Source organism: Capsicum annuum, chromosome 5 (genome assembly GCF_002878395.1).
Source record: "Capsicum annuum cultivar UCD-10X-F1 chromosome 5, UCD10Xv1.1, whole genome shotgun sequence".
Lineage (NCBI taxonomy): Eukaryota > Viridiplantae > Streptophyta > Magnoliopsida > Solanales > Solanaceae > Capsicum > Capsicum annuum.
The window spans coordinates 63,932,769-63,941,861 of record NC_061115.1 but is presented as its reverse complement, the minus strand read 5'-3'; the positions used below and the strand labels follow the sequence as shown (position 1 = coordinate 63,941,861).

At 36.1% G+C, this 9,093-nt stretch overlaps 1 non-coding gene across 1 annotated transcript; it reads right to left on the bottom strand.

Moving 5' to 3' along the window:
• Positions 1 to 655: 655 nt before the first annotated feature.
• On the bottom strand, positions 656 to 763 carry LOC124899100. Its single transcript, XR_007056237.1, has one exon. It is a non-coding gene; the product is annotated as a small nucleolar RNA R71 (small nucleolar RNA).
• Positions 764 to 9,093: the final 8,330 nt, after the last annotated feature.

The following is a 9,093-nucleotide window of genomic DNA, read 5'->3' as shown; positions in this document are numbered from 1 at the left end:
CTTAGGCACAGTAAATTTTTTGTCGCCATTGACGAGGACTTATTATTTGTCAATTGTTTATTTTAGTTTTATTTTTCAATTTATTTGGTGTTTTTATACTTGGCCTTGTTTTTGTTTTTGCAGGAAATAGGTTCTTAAGTTTCTAAGATGGCAAGGGATCGGTAGTTGGTAGAACAAAGCCCAAAACCTGAGCAACTTTCCCATCAACACAGTAGAGAAGCAATCCTTCCCTCTAAATTCTTCAAATCAAAGATGACCAACAAAATACTATTCTTGTGGCTGAAAAAAAAAAACTGGTAGAAGGCAAGTGGCTGTCCCACTTCCAACGAACTTGATTCCCCTAATTCAAAGACCGGCAGCTGTAGGAGATTTTGAGTTCAAACACTATATGGTGTAGCTTCTTATCAGTAGTGCACAGTTTGCAAAGCTTTCACATGAGGATCCACAAGTCCACTTGCAGACTTTCATTGAGGTTACTGATATATTCACTCCGACTAGGGTGACTCCAGATAATGTGAGGCTGACACTATTTCCCTAATCACTTTTGGGGGAAGCTAAAAGGTGGTTAAATGCAGAGCCGACCAATTCAATCACATCATGGGGTAACTTAGCCTGAAAGTTCCTTATCAGATTCTTTCCATCAGGTAATACTACAAGACTTCATAGTAAGATAGTGAGCTTTAAATAGAAGCCTGATGAAATCCTTTATCATGCTTGGGAATGCTTCAAGGCTTTTCTTTGATAGTTTCCACACCACTAACATTTGAATGAGGAAATTGCTCATACTTTTGTAAAAGCTCTTGATTACAATACAAAGATTTTGTAGATCAGAAGCAAGTGGTCAAGCATTGGAGCTAACTTATGATGAGGTGTACAATTGCTGAACCGCATAGCATAAGGAAATCTAGATTGGCATTCAGATTCTAGAAGTGCCACAAAAAGAATTGCGGGTGTATTGGAGATTAACCAATTCACAGCCTTATCAACACAGGTTTCTACACTACAAAATTTGATCAACACATCATTCAGCAGGTTGAATTTAAGAGCAACACAACCTACAACCACAATCAATACCATCTAATAAGTTGTAGGTTGGTCTGAGGTATGCAGAAATAATGGCCATTCAGCGGCCATGTGTGTGTCAAATCCGGAATTTGTGATGCACATAGGCAACGCTCAAAGGATAAATTATGATAATAGCTACAACATAAAATGGTAGATTTGACCAACAAATCATCCATGGAATGCCCCACAGCCACAGGCCCAACCAAGTCAGTCAACTAGCACCACGAAGGAGATGTTGAAGCAGATCCTAGCTAATCAGATGTAGTTTGTTGTAGACTTGAAAAATTTACAAGCGGCTACTAGATGTTTAGAGTTACAAGTGGGGTAGAATTAGAAAACATTGAATACTTGGCCACAAAATAGTTTTCTAGCAGACATAAAAACTCTAAAACAGGTTATTGTAATCACCTTAAGAAGTGGTAAAGAGCTTCAAGTAGAACCTACTAAGGAAATAAAGAAGGTAGATGCTGAAGTGGTTACCCAACAGGTTCTCAACAAAGTTGCTGAAAATTTAAAGAAGTTTGAGTACTTGAAAGAAAAATTTATTGAACAAGAAGTGAAGAGGACACTGCCTCTACCTTTCCCTCAGATACAAATTAAAGTGAAGGAGGGTGCCTTGTTTAGAAAGTTCTTTGACACATTCAGAGGACTTCATATTAATTTACCTCTTTTAGATATTTTTCAGAGTATGGCCAAGTATCTTAAGTACTTAAGGGATGTGGCGGCAAAGAAGGTGAAATTGCAAGATATGGGAGAAATAACACTCACTGAAGAGTTTAGTGTGGTAATAACATAGAAAATTCCCTAGAAACTAAAAGATTAGGGGAAGTTTCTATCCCTATTCAAATTACGATTAAAGAGGTCCATGCATTGTGTTATTTAGAGGACAACATAAATTTGATGCCCCTATCTCTATTTTAAAATTAGGCTTGGGAAAGCCTAGATCGACCACCGTAGTTTTGCAGCTAGCAAATGGTTCCATGGCATATTTGGAAGGAATAATTGAGGATTTCCTTATTAGGCTTTGTAAATTTATTATTCCTGATGACTTTATTGTTCTTGATTTTGAGGAAGATGAACAGATACGAATTATTTTTCGACGTCCATTCTTAGTAATCAGAGGGGCCTTAATTGATGTTAGAGAAGGCATGCTCAAGATGAGGGTAGAGGATGAAGAGTTGGTATTTGATGTTTACAAAACACCCATTGAAAATCCCAAATATAAAGATTTATGCATGATTAATGTAATTGAAAGGGATGAGTGTAGGGTGCTAATCCACTAAAGACCTCTTCCAAATACCTGATTGTGCAGCTTAAGATTAAAGAAACAATTCCCAAAATGTTAAAAGGTAAAAGAGGTCAAAAACGAATGAAAAATTCTTCCCAAAAGGTAGTAAAAGGGTGAACGAATATGATTGAATTGATATTGGTCATACCACGACACAAAATCAGGCACTTCTTGGGAGGCAACCCAAGTTAAGGTATGTTTTCTTTTTATTTTTTAGTTTTTTTTTACATATTGATTTTGTTTTTGGTTGAGTCACAGGTCAATGGAAAGTCTGAGTACCATAAGCTTGAGCTTGAAGCAGGGCAAAGAATGAGTGTGGGGTCCCATAGATCTTATTTATATGTGAAGATGCTACTAGCTAGACCTAGAGGCCTTAGGGAGTGTTTCTGTCTCTTACTTTTAAGTTCACTTTAGGGATAAAGTAGATTCTTAAGTATGGGGTGGAAAAATTCCCAAAGTATGGCTCAACTTACAAAATTCTAGGTTAGAAATAAGTGGGATATTCTTTTTGGTGCTGTTTTTGATTGCATGGTGCAAATGTTTTGTTTGGTAAAAGCATGGTAAATGAGTGAATTTCTACTTTTGAGACTCTTAGGCTCATTTTTGTCTCTTGTACTTGTTGGCTTAAATTTGAGTATATTCTATTATTTGGTTGGGAGTCTATGATTATCCTATGTAATTGATCATGTGCCATGTGCGTGCGAGATTTTTGTATATTCCTTATTGCATGTTATTTCATGAACTTTCCCGGTGTGTGTGTCAAGCAAAATAAAGAGTGTGGGTTTAGGAGATGATTTACGCATTTTTTTGATAGCCTTGTTTTATATCTTCTATTTGTCCTACCCTTTTGCATTGTCCTAGATAACCCTTATTTAACCTTTAGCTTATTTTCTTTGGTAGCCTAATATGTAGCCTAATTCTCTTTTTTTTTATAAACCTTAATTTGATCCACAAAGCTCCTAAGTGCTTTAAGTGAAAAAAAAAAATTTGATTTAGTAAGGAGTTTAAAAAATTGAAGGAGAAAAAGGTGAAATTGATGCCCCAAGGTAATAGTTATTGGTGTATAATTTATGTGTGGTGGATGGTTGTGATATAATTTATGCTAAAAATATTGCCATGATTGTGCAAAAAGAGAAAAATTAATTCTTGTGGTAGTAAACTATGTGTCCACCAAGTGCTTGTAAAATTGCTTAAAAGAGATGGGGGAAAACAAAAGGTATGGATGGATGAAAATGTTTAATTTGGTTGTTGAAGATTGGTTTTAATTGTTTAATATAGTGTATTAAAGCACTTAGAGAGGTTAGTCACTATTCACAAATAGTTCCTACCCATCTCTTAGCCTACATTACAACCCGAAAAAGACCTAATTGATCCCAAGATTTACGTTTGACTATTAGTGGAACATTACACTAAGGGCGAGCTTAAGGTTCATTATTTGTTACTTGGGAAATTCTTGTGAGACAGCGTAATTTGATTCTTGTACCCATTGTGATAATTTGCATTATTTTGAGTGATTATGGGTAACTCTCTTATTGTGAGGGCACATGTTTTATAAATATGGGTGAATTGTATGATGTACTTAATTGATCAAAATGCATGAGTTTTCCACTTGTTGAGTCCATTCTTGAGGCTAGGATGTTTTGAAGTAGGATTCTTCAGCTTTCAATGGTGTATAAAATGCATTGTGTTGTAAACATGCATTCCATTGAGTCATTGTAGTTGTATCTTGAATTTATTGCATATAGTAGAAGTGTGGAGTCTTTACAACTCATACTGTTTATATTTAAGATTTGTTCGAGGACGAACAAGGCTTAAAGTGTGGGGTGGTGATGTTGAGTCATTTATGCATTCTAGTGTTACTATCATAGCATTTTTATCCTTTTTTTGGACGATTATTCCTATGATATATGTGTTGATAATATTATAAATGAGCCTTTATGTGTCCAAGTATGTGTTTACAATATTTAATGGTGTTTTCACATGAGTATTGATTCAATTCGACCATTTAGAGTTCAACCAAGAAAACTAGTGTGACTAGTTTGAGCTAAGTATTGTCTAGTCTCTTGTGTTGGGTTATAATGGTTTATAATGAGTTACTAAGGTTTTTATTATGAATTTTTATGTGAATCAACTTATTTATAATTTTGAAGGGTCAACTGTATCAAGAAAAGAGTCAAAATAAGGACTTAAAGCTCAATGTGAAATTAGCCTATGCTTAGTTCGTGTTTCTAGTTCACCATTGAGGATGTTGTGTTGGTTTGAGCTCTAAATTTTTTTTTAATACTATAAGATGCTGGGTGAATGGATTATAATGATATGTGAAGGATATTCAAGCTTCAAATCAAGTGGAAACAACTTAAAAAAGCTCATAAATGACCACGGAAGAACAAGACACAAGCTGGACGCAATTTAGATACCTGAAATGTAAGGGGCACGTGTTTTCTATAGGTAGGTATAATTTTCGCTTTCAAAACATCAATGTATTCATAAGAGTCCCCGTTTTGTAACCCATAGGCACGCGTAGCATTTGGTGGAGCTTTAAGAGGCGCCGCGACGCGGTGAAATCATGGTGAGATTCTAGAAATTGACAATTGTTGATTAGCATGTCACCGGGTCATGATGGCCATCAAAAGTTGAATAAAAACATCCCCACTGAAGGTTAATAACGTTTAAACCCAATCCTAGATGGTTTATGACTTATTTACTATAAATATAACATGTTAAATCACATTTTATGAATTTTGGAACCCCTAGATCTCTGGGAACAACATTGGAGGCTACCAAAACTTCTTTTTAGGTTTTTATTTCTTTAATTTAGGTTTATTTATGGTTTTAATCATTCATACGATTAGTTATATTTTGATTATGAGTATGAGTAGCTAAAAACCATCTTTTCGTGGTTGAATCCAAGAACATGATTATTATTGCTATGGATTAAGTTTATTTTCTTTGCTTAATAATATTGGTTGTTTGTTTATTCTCGTTTTAACTATTTTAAGGATTCGCGATCCTTAGAATACATCCATTGTCAACCTTGTGAACTTGGGAGAGGGAATAGGGCGATAGAATATAAGAATAAGCAGAGTATGGCTCTTGATTCTTTATAAAATAAGAAACTTGAATTAGTATCTAGGACATGGATTTACTTATATACCTTACTTGACTCATATGTAGGATGATATTTTTTTAGAACTTAGGTGAACTATTATATCCCCACTCAATGATGTAGTTGTAAGGTTCAAGTTAGGCATAGGATTAGAGGTTGAGAAACCATAATCACTCAATTAACCCTACGGATCAACAACCAAGATAAGCAAGTTAATGAATGAAATTCATAGCCTAATATGATTGTTCAGAGTGCTTCAATCCTTTTTTTTTTCTTATTGATTATTTCAAGATATTTACATTGCGCATTGTTTTATTTTTCTCGAGTTATAATTTTCAAAATCTTTATTTTGTTACTCTCGCATCTAATTGAATCTAAAGTGCGAAATGAAATTAACTCGTTGCCTAATCTTATGTCTGTGGGATAGATAACTCGGGCTTTCTTTAAGGCCATTATATTACTCAGTAGACTACGTACACTTGGATGTGTGCTTGGGCACTCTCAGGAAATAACCTGCTAATAGTAATGTGAAGTTATTGAATAAACTAAGGTAATGAAAGAAGCTCTGAAAACCTGCGGAAAACTATCCCGAGACCACCACCTCCTTTTCCGCAATTATTGAAGAAGAAAACTGATGATGCAAAATTCAGCAAATTCATGGCAGAACTCAAGCAATTGACAATAAATGTTCCTCTGGTTAAGGCACTTGAGAAAATTTTAGGATACACAAAGTTCATGAAAGACCCTGTCACTAAGAAACGGAAGGTTAGCCATGATCTGGAGGACAATCTCCTTCATTGTGGTGCTATCTCTACAAGGTCTTTAGTGCGAAAAAAGGTAGATCCAGGAGAGTTTACCATCCCATGTACTGTTAGGTCCCTAAATTTCACAAAAGCACTTGTGATTTGGGAGCCAGTATAAATCTAATGCCACTCGCTGTGGACAAGAAACTGGGTTTGGGGGATCCTATCCCGACGAACATGCGATTGGTGATGGCAGATAGGTCTGTAAGGCAGATAGTGGGTATATTACATGATGTATTGGTAAAGGTGGACAATATTCTGCCTACTGATTTTGTAGTCCTGGAATATAAGCTGGACTTCGAAGTGCCCATCATTTTGGGTAGACCATTCCTTGTATCTGGGAGAGTGATCCTAGACATGGAGCTGAGTGAGCTATAGTTTGGGCTTAACAACAAGGAAGAAAGATTCAAAATACACTCATCCATGACACCGATGAAGGAGATGAGTGTTTTCTCAATTATGGATGTATTCTAGAAAGATGGTAAAAGGGTATCAACAGGTTGTCTTGACGAAGTTTGAGTAGTCAAGATAACCAAGTCATGCCAGGACAATAAATCAGACGTTATTGGGAGGAAACCCAAAATTTTAATACTCCAGTCAATTGTTTATTTTTGTAGTAGGTTATAGTTAAAAGAAGGTGGAATTGATGTATTTAGAAAGTGCCCCTAACTATATTTTTGATGGGCTATCACGATTGTGATAAGCTATTAGATTTGACGTTAGAGACTTCAGCTCTGAAGAAGGGTCTGTAAAGCCTGACGACATTTGTGATAAGATATTACAATTATGATGGCTTATCAGAAATGCCATCAGAAAAAGCCCAACATTAGCTAAAACTGTGGGCTAAATTAAAAATACCAGACCCGGCCCACAGCTTGGCATTTCCACCTTCCCGCTTTGTTTTTAATTCCTTTAAGTTATTTTCCTTCCATACTTAGAATATTTTCTTCCCTTCTTTAACCTCTTTCCAAGTAAAAGAAGAAGAAAGCTTCCTTGTATGTGTGTGGACTTGCAATCAAAATCAAAAACCTCTCTTTATATCTTCTTGCGCGTGTAATCAAAGAGAAGGTGTCCATCAGGTATGCTCGAAACCTGACCTTTCTTTTCTATTGGTAAGTGGTAAGCTGAGGTAAACTTAAGTTCCAAAGAAACTTGAACCAAGTCCAACTTGCAAATGGGCTAAAAATTTGAAATAGGGTTTGCTGTGCAAGCCTAAGGCTTAAAAGTTTAGCTTAAAAACGAAACTAAAGTGGATTTTAAGAAAAAAATGGGACCAAAAATTGAGTTAAAGTTAAGTTTGGGGTTCTGATAAGAGCTGAAGACATTCATGATTAACTATCACAACTATGATGGCTTATCAGACATGTCATCAAAGGTTGCTAAAATTATTGTGAGTTTTATTTTGAGCTGATGAAATTTGTGATAAGCTATCATTTTTGTGATGGCTTATCAGAAATGTCATCAGAAGTTGATAAAATCTCATGGGTTCTATTTAAGGATAACAACATTCGGGATAAGCTATCACTACTGTGATGGCTTATCAAGAAATGTCGTCACCCCTTTGACATGAAGCATTACTAAAACCTTTCAAGGGGTGTGGAATTTCAATGATTGATGTTTTTGTGTTTGTACTCTTGAGGGTCAACTTATGGTTTTTCTCTTGCTATAAGTCTTAAAATGGCACCCAAAGGAAAGAACTCAAAATCCACAAAGAAAGTGACCAAGGGAAGTATTTCTTAGAGACTCTTCAATGAAGAGTCTAATTATGAGGAAGAAGATCCTCAGCTCAGGAAGCAAAAGAAGAAGCAAAGCTCTAAAAAAACTACACCACCCCTACTAGTTGAGGTGGAGAAGAGTGAAGACAGTTAAACTGAGCCAACAACATCCAAGCATACAACTTCTGAGTAGTCGGCCTCTGAGGAACAAGAGTCTGAACATGCTGCATCTAAAGAGCATATTTTAGATTAGCCTGAGTCTAAGGAACATGAGTCTGGACAACTTGAATCTGAGGGACCATCAACTGAGTTCCCTTCTGTTGAGCCAAAAGATGATGAAGACTCTCCAATTCAGGGAACTATGGTCAAATGCAAGAATCCTGAAGTTAGAGATGGCACTAGATGGCAGATTCCCAAAGCTAAAAAAATCTTGTTTAATGGGCTTTGTAGAAATAATAGAAGAGCTGTCAAGAGGCCAATCTTTGAGGAGAAGAGAATCATCAATAATGGGTTGAGTAGGTACCCGGAAGTGGAGCAGAAATTTCATGGCTATCATTTGGGATGGATTACATGAGGAGGAAATTCATTTTTCCCTATACTAGTTAGGGAGTTCTATGAAAACTACCAAGCTCTCTTGGAAAATATATGTAGAGAAGGAGAGAAAGTAGCTGACCAACCTTTGTTGGATAAAGTTCTGGTGCAGGGCCTAATGGTGGATGTTTCTGAAGAAACAATCACCAGGTTCCTTCATGGCCCAAACTTCACTCCTCAGGCCACTTCATCTACTATATATGCCGGGTTGAAACATTAAGAAAATGAGCGGAATTAGTTAGCCACACTCATAGCCGTTGGAGAACTAGAATGACTAACAAATCTGAGTGAAAGGATCTTCAAGGCCTCCCTGACTTTAGAGTCAAGATTTTGGTAGGGTATTGTACGTAAGTGGTTGATGCCCACAGATGATGATAATATCCTCGAGGACGATAGAGAAATATTAGTCACAAGTTTTGTGGCAAACCTTGAATTGAATTTTAGAGAGATTTTTGCTGAACAGAGAAAAATTCATGTCTCGAGGTCTGATACAACATATCCCTTCCCTTGTTTAATTACAAGGTT